Source organism: Cebidichthys violaceus, unplaced genomic scaffold, assembly GCF_023349555.1.
Source record: "Cebidichthys violaceus isolate CVI_PGR_0920_01 unplaced genomic scaffold, fCebVio1.0.p SCAF_25, whole genome shotgun sequence".
Classification (NCBI taxonomy): domain Eukaryota; kingdom Metazoa; phylum Chordata; class Actinopteri; order Perciformes; family Stichaeidae; genus Cebidichthys; species Cebidichthys violaceus.
This window is the reverse complement of record NW_027176428.1, coordinates 7,256,921-7,271,466: the sequence shown is the minus strand read 5'-3', so window position 1 is coordinate 7,271,466 and position 14,546 is coordinate 7,256,921.

The window sequence follows — 14,546 nt, the reverse complement described above, 5'->3', positions numbered from 1 at the left end:
GAGTTTGTGCTGTCTTCTGACAACTTAAATAGCAAAGTTGTTTTCATGTTGGGTCCACGGGAAAAAGATTGGGGTTTCAATTTCCTGATAAGAAAACCTCCAGGGGCATCATTACAGAAACTTCCCAAGTTTGAAACCCTATCTTATCTCAGTTTAAGATGGCATTTAGAATTGTTGGTATTACAGAAACGTGTTTCCTGAATGCATCTGGGGGAAAAAATCCCATCTTAGGACAAAAAAATTGTTAGGAATGTATTATTAGGTATATATATCACTGCTTAGGCGATTCATTTTGAATTTGATCGATCTGCTACAACAAGGAGGCATGGGGCTCTGCCAGTGGTCGTACAGATCACAAATGCACTTTGATGTTTTGCTACGGGTGACTTCCTTTTCTGTAATTAGGCCCCAAAACAGAGTCGCTGCTGAAGAGCATCACACACATGCTGTTATGTCATGCACTTGAAACCCTGATCTCAACAGCTGCAAAAAAAACATTAAAATAATTTTGATCTTGACTTTGAGCCTCTTTGTTTGGCTTGTCCTTTGTTAATTCCAATAATACCTGACAGAATAATTATGATAATCATTATTGTATAGTCTTCATTATTGTGCTACAAGTTGTTATAAGAGTTACAAAAAGTGTTGTAAAAAGTGCAAAAAATAACACTAACTTGTTACACTACAAGTGTTTCTCAGAACAGCACAAAAACCATCACTGTTGATTAGGCGTATCAGAAAGAAAGTGATACTGTGGTGAGCTGTGTGTGCAGTGTACGTGTTAGCAGGTTTGACACATCACTGTTTAGAGACAAGAGCACTGTGAGAAGGATATGAGTTATAAAGGGCTGTAGTGCAAATCTAGTCCAAGGGTTTTCTGAAAATATCTGAAAACATTACAGCAGGTATGATGATAATGTACGTGAGTGCATTATGTGTTCATATTTACATTTGAACAAGGCTTTTGTTTTGCATCCCTAATATCAACAGACATTTAAGCTTCTTAAGCAAGTGAAGATAAGGATCCACAAAAAATGACCCCCTAGTACTAGGTGTCATTTCAACTGATGGCTGGGATGTGCAAAACGAACACGACAAAAACAAAATGAAATGAAAAACATCTTGAAACTTTAAAAAAAAGAAGATTGAGAAAAGGAAACAATGACACAAGGACTCGCACCGCAAATATGGATGGAAGTGTTACTATGTCATTGTGAGGATGTTCTATTCTAGCATCAGCGATGTGCTTGTTTGAGTCCATCACAAGTCCAGTTTTGCAAACCCACACCCGCCAGCACTCGCAAAGCTTAGTACTGGAGCCAACCTGCTACAAAATCATCTCAAAGTAAAATCCGGACCCGACCACAAAAAACACTTGTGGTAGCTGATAATGCTTGACAATACTGGCTGATTTAGATGTTAAAATACTGCGCAATCATTTTCATTTCTGATTTCTCCAGAGAGAAAACTAACGCCAGCATTTAGTTTATTTTTACCCATGCCCAAGAATTGATATCAATGTATCTTTTACCCATTACGCATGTTCATGAGTGGCCCGGTGCAAAACTCTGTGCCTGAGTACAACCCTCACAGAGCAGCTAGCAAGACTCCTTAGTTCATGGACATTTACAGGGTCACATTCGTTCACAGAACATTGACTTCCCCTATCATTTCAGAAAAGTGAACTGCACACCCAACCTTGCACTGTATTGCACCCAGCTACAGTACATAGTTGTAGATGGATTTGTAATAAGATGTTCGGAGGTGATATAGTAGAATTTAATCTGATATTCATTTGCGAGAACCTGTCAGGAGATGCAGCCTTCTGTCACCAGAGATAGCGGCTGTGAAAACAGTCAACAGTTCATTTAAACCCACCAAATTGTCCAGACACCTACCCACACCCTCACATTCCCACATAAAAAAAGGAGTTGTGAATGATTTAGCAGCAGTGATCGTCTTACTGCTCAGAGGTCACAGCCTCTCTAAACAATGACAGGAGATGGATCTGACAACTCAGTCTGGTGGCTGCAAGCATGTCTTATTCCCTGGGACTGAGTCACAAACCTGGGCTGGTCTGGGACCCTTGTCTTTCTTGTACTGTAGCTGTCTCACAGCTTTTACTTTCACAGTTAACAAATACTTCTTTCTGTGGACTGTGAATCTCGCACAGATAAAATCAGACCAGAGGAGTCGAGTTCAACACGGAGCAGGATGGAGTGAAAAAAAGAAAGAAGAAGAAATGAAACACAGCAACCCGTGACGAAGGACAGAAAGACAGCCGGGGTGGAAGAGAGAGCGAGGGATCATCCAGTAGAGATGACAGGGGCAACAGAGAGAGGAGAGAAAAGGAGGAAGAGATAGTGAAGCGAGACATCGATGACCTTCTTTTAGCTCTTAAACCATGCTGTTCATGCCATCGCATCACTCAGAGACAAGAACACCTCCTATACCCTGCTGCTGCGACATGAACATGACAGGGGCTGTCTGATATACTGGACAATGCTCTCTAACTCTCTCTCACACACGCACACACACAATTTTCATTTTGAGGCTTTATGTGATAAAGCTACAGTAAAACATCAGATTTTCATGTATTCCTAATTTGACTTGCCTTATTAGAACAGAATGATCCAGGCTGGATTATTTATGCTTTAATACACTATTATTCAGGTTTTGTATCTACAGTATGTGAGACACACACAACACAGAAAAATAAATATACATTTGAGTAAAAATCTGAAAATTCGTCTTTTCAGTGTCATTTTGAAGTTTCCCTTTGTCTAAATAATGTTTTTAAGGAAAGGAAGCTTGATAGTTGTCTGAGAGTTTACCTTTTGCAGGTTTGGATCAGAAAACAGCATGTTGGGGTTTACTTTGCCTATTTAGACAGCAGTTTGTGTATATTGAAACCTTGTAAGTTGAACGATTACTATGTGAGCACATAACAAATCAGAGCTCCCAAAAATAAAAGCACAGCAGTGTGGCTACTATCAACAAAACTCACTGATGCTCTGTTCTTAAGATATTTATTTCCTTTCTAGTTGTTATCTCTCTCTAAAAACCTCTACAGCGTTCACTCCTTTCTTTCCTGCTGTGTCTGAGCTAGCCGTGACTCCTCGACTCACATGGATTTTCCTCTTTTGTTAAAGTTTAACCCGCTAATGTTTAGGTCAAATAGGATAAAATGATGAAGTGATGACATGGATATTAACTGCAACTTGACTGGTTGGCAGAGGCAGAAAATGTAGTTATTTATTAGCATTAGGCTTACTTATAAATAGTGGTAGCTTATTAACGTATTACACTTTATAGTCACATACATCATTATAGAAGTACAGTACATAGTCTTGAAATACTACATTACCATGGTCCAAGACCGTGCAACAGTGGAAGATACAATGTTTTTTTTTTATCTATAGATACAAATCAACAGCATCCATCTTCCACCATTTGGCTTCAATGTGCAATCTAAGTGTGAAAAGCCATCCGTCTCATAATATGTGTCTCTAAAACTATGCATCTGTGTCCTTAACCTGAAGTCTCTACCTGTCTTTGCTGTTGGATAAACAAATGCTCCAGACACAATTACAGTAACAAATCCCCCCCCCCCCTGCACCTTTTCTATTTTCCTCCCACACAGTCTCACCCGTTCTCCCTCTTTTCATCGTTTACCTCCGGCTCTCGCTCTCGTCCCCTTTGTCTCTCCACAAAACCACAATGCCTCATTTGTTTTTATCTTGTGGTTAACGACGTATCATTCAGCGTGTGCTTGGGTGGGTTGGGAAACAGAAACTCTCCATCTTTCTCTGTAAGAAAAACATGTGCAGGAAATGATTATAGCTGGAGCTTTAGTTGTTCAGATTTCCTTGAAAAGAAGCATTATTCTTTTCAGTGCTCTCAGCTTAATTGTGTTTTTTTCATGTTGGACCTTTAGCGATAAATGGCTCCGGGGAGTTTCATGACTGGTCATTGATCTTTTCAGATGATCCGTTGATAACGCCAACGATTCATCAGACATTCTTATCAACTGTCTCACGGTATTTTACTGTAGATAATGCTTTGCTGAGGCTTGTTTCAGGAATGATTGATGCCCTTATTGAAAAAGTTGGACAAATTGTTGTCAATTCTTCGTCCTTGAATGCTCACCAGGCTGATGAGAAAGGAAAACCCACTTGAAGACTCTACAGTCCTGAAAATTATGGTGTGGGGACGCAGGTGAGCAAGAGGTGATACACAGCAGGCCAGCGGACAGCAATATTGTAGTCAAGACCACCTAAACCAAGACCAAGTCATGACCAAAGCGTATCTAGACCGAGATAAGACTTTGAAATGTTGAGACAGAGTTGATACAAAGACCAGACCAGTGCGAGTCACACACTGCATGACACACTGATGAAATGTGAAGAATGCAAAAATTTGAGAAGTTACATGTGAAATGAAAAAGAAATAATAAGATGAATAGAATAATGAATAACGAGGAAAAAGAAAAATAGAAATTAGTATATTTGTGCCATGTGTCATGTCTAGACAGGAGACGAGCCTCCCTTCTAGTCTAAAATGTACTCTAAATCCAACACACAATGTAAAAAATGGCACCATGGCTCCAGAATTCTCTCTCTCTCTCTCTCTCTCTCTCTCTCTCTCTCTCTCTCTCTCTTTTTAGCATCTGAATCTGTATGTTTTTCCAGTTTTAGTATGTGTTGCAGCGTTTTCACACTCTGTCATTGCTCATTTCTCCACTCATCATTTTCTCTGAGTCTTCCGCTCCCGCTCATCACCTGATTAGTAACCTACTTGTACTACTGCCCCCTATTGATTTTTAGCTCAAGCATATACATGTAGTACCATAAAATATTCTCATACAACGGTTTGTACTGTACCTATCTTGCTATTTTGCCTCAGCTTTCCAGACATGTCTGACTGTTTCCATTTATCTGGGAATCTATGAACTAAGATTTATCTATGCGTATCAGTCAACATTTCGTTAAAACAGGATAAAAGAATGTGCTCTCCCTGTTTGGTTGTTGACTCCTCCCAGTATCTATTAATCCAATAACAATCTATTTCCTATCTGAATGTCTGGAATTAAGACGTTGGACTTTTTATTAAGCTGAGTTGCAAAAAAATAATATATATTTTGTGCTAAACTTTCTACACAGTTATCCCATTTGGTTCATAATATGGTCCCATTCAGATTTTCTCTAGTTTTATTAACTTCTCCATTACCTGTTACCTGTTACATTAGATCCCTCCATTTCTACACAGTAGGGCTCAGTTTCTGCTACCAGTTTTTGTTATAAGTTTAAGAGCAGTTATGCTCAATATTCTCATTAGGCACTTATCTTCAGTTCCAACTATCTCTTTCACTTTTCCTAATAAAATAACCTTGTGATTAATTTTGAGGTCCATTTTCAAAACACAGATGATTTCTGTATAAATAATTTTTTTCCAATACATTTTCGAAAAACAGGACAGGACCAAAGATGTGGCTAATCAGGATGCTTTTCTCAGGTGTCCCTCAAGCATTTTGGTGTTACTGACTTTGCTTGCTAAACTTTCTAAGTGTAAACCTTTTTAGCAAACAGTTGCTGTGTTTCTGGCCACCTGATGAATGCAAGTCCAGTATTTACTCTCCTTTAACTCTTGGTCTCTACTGACTCCTGAGGGAAATATCGGACTCTTCAGCTACTAAATGTTCACCAGCTAGTCGCTCACTGTGTCCGTCTGCTGTTTGGTACAGAGTTTTTTTGCTGACGACAGCTTCTGATGCCAAAAGTGTTGCAGTGAGAGTGAACCAAAACAGTAAAGTTGTGGGCAGGACAGCAAGACAATGAGCTGAAACACACTTTAAAGCTGGAGCAGCATATTTGTGTGATAATTCTCTGTAGGAGCAAACCCACAATGTCACATGTTTTTCACACTGTCTGGAAGGACACTATAGGTTTGCATAACACAACCGCATCAACGTAACATCGCTCTGATTAGAAATGTGGAGTAAAACTATATAGTCTGTAGAGGTGTTCCAGGTAACACAGCTGAAGTTACAACATCTTTTTTATGAACTGTACTATGGTAAAAGACTGTTTGTTATCAAATGAACTGACCCTTCATTCTGCATCATTGTATCATTTTTGTTTTTAATTCCCCACTCTCTGACTTATTGGTCAACGTTGTATCGCACCACTTTAAACATTTTCACTGAAGACCTATATGTGTCTGTGTGCCGAAGCGTACTTTATCTAAGGAGGTAACGGGGGGTTGAATGATGTGTTGAAAAAGCAAAGACGGCCATGGATTGTAAGAATATATCAAAGCTGCTTAGCTGGTGACTTATTATTTGCTGCATTCACAGCCGAGACAGTAAATCTCAGCTGACCAAACTCACTCCCTCTCTCTTTTTCTGTTCTTCATCCATCGTTTTTTTTTTTTCAGAAGCAGTCTGCCAACATTTCTCTCGTGCCCCACTTTGTCTTCTTTCTTTCTGACGAATAATGACTGTGCATCACAATTGCTACATTTCAGAAAATTGCCATAGTCATTATCTCTTTAACCCCTCTCCCTGCATATTTCAGATTCTGCCATCTATTGCAAAACATTAATTGTTTGCTCTTTATCAACAGGCTGGCTAGATGCTCACAGGCTGAAATCCAGCTCTGTCTTTGCTCAGTGTGAGTGAAAAGTGGTGCTGGGTACCGTAGGACCTGAATAATTCATGCTTGCTCTGGCTATGTCCATGTGTTTTAAATACTGACTATGGACCAGGTAGTTATGAATCATTCATCAGAGGCGATTAAAGTCTGCCGTTAATTAACCCTTATCCTTTCACAGTCGTATGGAGGGGGTCAGTGACTGGTCCCTGACCTGACCTCTCAGACCACCTGCTCCCTGACTCAGTCTCTCACTCCTGAATTCAACTGTCTGTCTTGCTGGAGGCACTGTGAAACTGTTTGTCTTTTCTTGGATAGGAAAGGTTGATCCAATTGAGATACAAGAACTTCCTCCCTTCAGAATCACCCAAAAAAGGTATTTTTTTAGAAGTGATAAGAGTATGCTGTATTGTTCAATATAAAACACATGTTTTGAGTGTGCTGAGTAGCCTATGTTAAATGTTAAATGTTTGTATGAGTCTGAGTGAGTGTGTGTGTGTGTGTGTGTGTAATTGCCGTGACGAGACAAGATGTTGAGAACTCAGCCGTGCATGTCGTCAGAGCGCCTGAACGCTCCATGGATGGCCCACAGAGAGGAGGAATGAAGGAGAGACAGAAGGGGGTATGAGAGGAGAAGAGAAGGAGAGACAGATAAATGAATAAACAATGTTTATTGTTTATACAACAGAGAACTTCACAGTGATATCAGAGGGAGCAGCTGTGATACTGTATGTGTGATTTGTGTGAGAGGTTGTGTGGGTAAGGACTGAGGTCAGATTAATACCACCCAGTTATTACACCCAGTAATTACACCCAGTTCAAAATGTCATTCACTGGTTAATTACCATACAAAAATGTTTCATTATACACAGGATATATAAGCTGCATTTGTGTGTATTTGTGTAATATGTGTGCAGAAATTGGAAGCAGTATTCCAATTTGGATGGATTCATTGGCCTATGAATGTGAAAAGAACGTTTGCACTCTGTATTTCTTCTGTCTTCCTCAGTTTCTGAATATATAATATTCCCTAAATGAACCAGTGAAGGCAAGAGTGTGACAAGATGAACTGAGACAATGAGTAAAGAAAAAGAAGAAAGGATATTTCTAATATACAACAACCGCTTAACTAGTTAGTATTAGGCAGTCAACATAATACTGGTCAAACATAAACAAGGTTTAAGTGTTGTCAAGACAGTGAAAAATATGAAAATGGCTGTCAGATGTCCCAATTTGAGAACCTGGATTATATTATATTTTAGTATTATATTATATTGTGTATAACAAGACTAAGAGTCTATATGCTAGCAGCTCTGTGCGGCTGTAGTTTGGCACTGAGATGCTTTGAGCTGAATGCTAACATCATCATGCTAACACGTTAATGACAATGCTGACATGCTGATGCTAAGCTGCTGCAATATTAACCATGTTCACCTTTTTTCGCGTGTTAGCATGCTAACATGAGCAGTAAACAGCTAGTACAGCTGTGGGCGATGGGAATGTCATTAGTTTTGCAGGCATTTTGGCCAAAGTATTGGACAAAATCTTTTTTACCTGATGTAAGAAAGGTCAGTGCATCACCATAGAAATTACAATTCACCCAGAAGGGAACATGGATTTCTGTACCAACTTTAAATGAGCAGTTTATAGGCTTAAAAGGTATTTATTGGCAGAGAGGGAACATAATATTCATAACTATGTTTTCATTAGTGTATAATAACACTAAAACTCAGGCATGGATTTTAAAGCATGCCACAGCTGCGTTGCTACAAGAGGCTGCTCAGAGATCCCTCAGATATTGACTGTAATACTGCATCACATCATTTAGACTGTAATTATGAGCAAAACATTCACATCAGCCTCTGAGTTGTAACACAAACTCAAAGATCTTGGGATTTTCTAACAGTGACAACATCTACTACGTTACATTTGTGAAAAGACGTACAAAAGTGTCAACAAACCATTGGCAAAATGGCTGCAAATTCACCACCACTTGCAGTTACGTCTAAATAAAATCCAATATCAACACAAATAATGATTGTTAAGCTAATTTAAAAGGAACAATGTACTTTTTGTTTGTATCTGATTTCACTTAACGAAAAATTATATGTAACACTGGAAAAGTACCTGATTTAAGACATTTAATTAATTTAATAAACACCAGCAGTGGAAGTAACAATCTTTGTATAATCCGTGAGCATTCCCAAGTTGGAATAACGGGAGGTTTTCTTGTTCTTCCTATTCTGCCCACGTTGCGTGTATGCAGCACTCAAGTATAAAATGCCTTGCAGTGAATAAGATAGTGAGTCTCACAGGAACTGAGTATGAGCTGTGGAAGAATCTTCTGGATACAAACCAATAGGGCAAGAGTGGATAACAATGTTAACAATTTAAATTAGAATACTGTAATGGCATCAAAACACAATGTCTAAATATTTCTATCATCAGTCTTACAGGGGAGTAATGTCAGAAGAAGGAAGCGGGAAGGAGATGAGGCCTCTGAGGACCCCGTTGATTTCTGACAAGTGAGCAGTATTTTAATTTTATGTACCAAGGCCAGCAGACTGCAGACTGACACACACACACAAGTACACTTGCTTTTTCATAGGAACTTTCCTCCGGTCCTTCTGTACAGTGTGTCTGTCTTGCACTCTTAATACACGTACAAACACTCCATCTGCTCCATCACCAGAGCTGTTAACCTGTAACCTGTCCAGGCTTTCTAACTCTATTCACCGCAACGTCCTTTTTGCAAAGGCATACAGAAGGTAGGTTGGTGATGCTACAGACAAAATATCGTTGACAGGGCCTGGGACTGATGGAGTATGTGTGTGTGTGTGTGTGTGTGTGTATGTGTGTGTTGCTGGTGGTGGTGGGGAGTGACAGGCAGTGACGGTGGGTACACAGCGTAACCTTTAGAGTGGAGCCACAGGAGCATGACGGCCAGACTCCAAGGTAACAGAGAGAGAGAGACAGTGAGAGGTGTGCAGGGTTGTTGGGAGGAGAAGGAGAAAGTCGACAGGTAGGGGAGATATAAACTTCAATGTATTTGTGTCATCTGCTCTTCTTTCTGTTTGCTTTGTCCCACTGCAGAACTGCTAGCAGCCAAGTAGTTGCATTTGAAAAGAAGTTCAACACTTCGGAAAACATGTGACACACATCTCATGCCTGTGCGTTTAATATAGAATATATGGTATAGATTTTTTTTTCAAGTCTGTCTTATTACAATACTCACATGCCCTCATGTATGTTGATAAAGTTACAGGTCGCTGTAATCATCCCATTCTCCATACTGACCATGAAACAATCCCTTCTTCCTCTTGGGCCCGAGCGCTCCCACCGGTGGGGGCTACGCATTCATCCAAAAATTCATTCACTCATAACGTGCACTCATCAGTAACGAATATAATGATGTCGCATACCTGCTCAAACTGCAGCTCCTGCGCTACAAAGTCATCTCAGCTGTTTGTACAAACTCCAAACACAACATATGACAAAGCTACGTATAATACCAAGTATCACAATCAATATAGCGCCCCCTAGGCAGACCCACTCGCCACATTTATGCCAATAACTTTTTGAAAAATTAATTCAATGCTAACACCCGTTAGCTCAGGAGATCGCTAGCAACCAGACGGTCGCAGCCATGTTTTTCACATTCCGCTACGACACAGCTTAGCAGTGTTACTTACAAAACAAAGCCATCATCATAATCTGCATTATCAATCACATCATAAACCAGCTCCTTACTTTGAGATGTTCTGCAGCAAAAAAAAATATGAATCCGTTGATGTTTACGGTCTATCTGTTCATCGGACGCCGCTCTGTGTGAATTCAAAGCTGGCGCTGCCGTCATGCGCCTCGTGTGCTTGCTAGCGGAAGGGGCAGAGTTATACGTCTCAGCAAATCGGATTTTAGGAATTTGACACTCGGGTAGTTTTTTTATTCTGATTGGCTAACGGATTCTGTCAATCAAAGTCACGTTGGGTGGTCTCAACAGAGCAGGTTGTGACGCGCTTATGGAAGGTTCATTGGGTCAAATCGGCCCTTCACACAAACTGTAAGGCACAAAAAAACTGGAATTCAGACAAGAAAATCCCATGGATGACAAACATTATCAGTCTCAGAGAGGATCCAGGCTCTCAAAATGATGCCAAACTGCTGCATATGGATAGATTGAACACTAGTAGTGATTAAAGAAGTGAAATACTGAAAACTGAAATAGTGAATACTATATAATTATATAGTATATAAAATTACAATGGAACAGCTGGAACAAGATTACATTTTGGTTGACCTCGTCTGACCTCTCTGTACTAGATCAAGATGTACTAGATAAAGCTTCACTTTATCAAAATAAAAATTTGTTTAGAGACCCTCAACATATAGTTCTATGATCTGGGAGAGCTGGAAAGCTCGAATCTACAAGATTTCTAAAAAGAAAAATTCTGAAAATGCTTTAAAATTAGAATTTTCAATTTGTGCTGTGTGCCATCTTAATTTACTCTTAACCAGTAACATATATACTGATATTTACACATATCAACACATCTCACAAGTGTTAGGGTTATTTTAATACCAAAAATATTAAAATAGCCCTTACAGTTGCAACGCTACACTCATTATTGTATTTTCGAGCTGAGGGCCTAAAAATAGGGCTAGGGTCCAAGAGGTTTAAACAACAACAGTGTAAATGATGGGGGACACAATCTACAGTCCTTGTTCTGTGCAAAAAATTATTATAAGGTTTAGCTGAACCTAATATGAGGAATTGAACATATCAAGTTACTGTCCTTTTAGTATATACTTCCCTCTTTGTGTTTCCATGAACTGTGTTTCCTTGCTGAGCCGCAGCGGAGAGATTCGTTCTGGTTATCGCTTGTTACTTTGCTGCTCGGACACAACACTGCCAAAACTACATGCGACTACCAGGATGTAGATACCCACTTGATTTGAAGCCTCATATTAGCTTTGGCTGAACATTAGAATACCTTTTTGCACAGAACAACGACTGTGGATTAAATGTCCCCTATTTGTGAGAGAACATATATAAGAGCCAAACTGCTTATTCTTGAGCATCAGTTACATCCACCCTGTTAAAAACTGTGAGTGTTAAAGATCTGAGTGAATTTCTCCTATTCCACCGTGACTTAATTACATCGAGAGACTTAAATCATTCCTCTTGTCCGGCGACACTGATGCTAATTAGTTTCTCTGTATACACCCTGCACACACGTACATTTCAAGAACACACCCTCTACATGTGTAATGACATGGTGCCTATTTACACTTTACACACGCTCACGTGCACACACTGACACGGCTGAGTGTCTCCCTGCAACATTTTGCTCATTAGAATCTCTGTCCCGTCAATCGAGGCTTGGTGAATAATTTATAGATATTGGAGAAAGGATAGCTGGTGAAGGATGTGCGTGTCCAGTCCCTTGTGTGAGTTTTAAAGCTTCCACAAGTCACAGAGGTCTTTCTGCCAATACCGTCCACCAGCTAAGATCTCCTGTTCATTCACGCTGACAGGCCATACATGCATATACACACACACACACACACACACACACACACACACACACACACACACACATAGAGCACACACTGAGTCATACACGTGGAATAAAAACACATTCACAAACATATACATGCTTTTATATTTTTATACCAACCCTGTTTCTTGTACATTTATATACTAACAATTTGTTTTTCCTCAAACCTTCTGAGAAAAACATAATCGTGGCCTGGATTTTGTTCAAGTGTTCATTTCTTTTGTCGATTTTGGTTTATGTTACGCATAAATAAAGGAAACTGTTTTGTGCTTTAATTCACTTCAAAGGGCTTTAAACACCATGGGCGAGACGAATAAACGACACAAAAATGTGAACTAATAAAAGTAACAAATTAAATATTGTCAGTTGCGTATTTTGCAATTTTCCAGATAGGTTCATCCAAAATATTTCCGGGTTATGTTGGCAAAAAAACATAAAATTCAAGTTGATGGCATCATGTCTACCCCTAAATTTATTTTCTGTTAAAAAAGGATTTTACTGTATATAAACGTATTTTAATATCTATGATTAGTCACACATACATCTACCTAATCTAACAGCAGTTTGTATGATGCTTTAGAAAGGCACACATTTTCATGTCACATCATAAACTTGAATTAAATTGTTACGGTGATTTATTTTAGTTACGGTAGTAGAGGTGTGTCCACCTTTTTCCAATACAAATAATTATTAAATGGAACACACACATGCATATTGAAAATGTTCAAACACATTCACATACAGTACATATTTATATGCACCTTCCACACACACACACACACACACACACACACACACACACACACACAGGCACACACTGCTTGGACCTAGGCCTGTGACTATGACAAGCCCTGCTGTCTGCCTCGGTCCTCTCCCAGGCTTTGGAAGAGGATGGGGAGGAATACTAAAGAAACCAGGAGAAGCCAAGCATACAGTTCCACTGTGGGGGTGGAGGCTTGGAGTGAGGGAGGAGAGGGGAGGATGCTGCTCACCACACCACACAGCTCTCTTTCTCTCTTTCCCCGTCCTCTCAGCCTGCAGAGACCCCATGTGTGTCAGCCAAGCAGTGGAGCATCACTTGTCTATTTTACCTATTTTGCTTTTTCTCCTGCTGTCTCTCCCTCTCATCCCTGTCTCTCCCTCTCATTTTCTTTTTGTGTTTTTCATACTTTCTGTTGTATCCTTTTTAAGCATGCTTTTGTTGTTACGGTTTGTGCAGAGGAAGACCATCAGGGCAAGGAAAAATTAAAAGTCCACAGCTTACAGTATATGGAGATAGGAAGAGAAGCAAAGGGGAGGAGGCGGAAATGGAGACGTATGGCAGATTCCAGGAGTGTGTGTGTCCAGAGTGTGTGTCTTTACCAACTCCTCTCCTCTATTCAACTATTCAAAACCAGTATTGATTTGGAATTATGGGAGTAACTTAAAAAGAAATAACTAAATTGTAAAGTAAGAAAGAAAGAAAGAGTATTCCTTGAGAGGCGGTCAGTGTGTGTGTGTGTGTGTGTGTGTGTGTGTGTGTGTGTGTGTGTGTGCGTGTGCGTGTGCGGACTTGTTCCCTGTTAAACTTCTCCACAGCAGGTGTCAGCTGAAGAAGGAGGCTTGGAGGCGGAGACATGGAGGAAGAAGGCAATTACTGTTGTGGAGCGTTTTGTTTTGTTTGTGGAAGCAGCATTGTTTGGCCTGCTGCTAATGAGGCCCAGCGAGCTTGATATTAATGAATTGGGAAAAAGGTGACGCAGGGAGTGAGTGAGTGTGTGTGTGTGTGTGTGTGTGTGTGTGTGGGGGGGGGGGGATCATCTCACCAGAGAGTGTTGACATTATCTCTGATAGGATCCCAGCTGAATGTGGTATCACAGCACTGTTTGATATCGATCTGACCACACACACACACACACACACACACACACACACACACACACACACACACACACAGACACTTTTCTTAGTATCTTCTTTCTTTTCCGACTCAACCGTGTAGCTTTTTAAAAAAATAAAATCGATGTCCGTGTCAACTGTGCTTGGATTTACCTTTTTATTGACTTACTTTAACAAATGTGTTAGTATAGTGGGTGTGAATGCAACCTCCAGCATTGTTTTGAGGCGATGGAAACTAGTTCAAGCTCCAGAATTTAAAGTTTAAGAGTAAATGCAGTTGTAGATGAAGTAGCCTAGTCTATGCTAAGTTGATTAAAAGGTATAGTTTAGAAGATGGTTTTTGTGGTCTGTATATATTTCAACCAAAGCAAGCTTTCCTTTCATTTAATTACATTATTGGGCCTCTGTATGTTTTCTCTGTGGATTTCTCTATTTCTCTATGGATGTCAGTCCACCACTT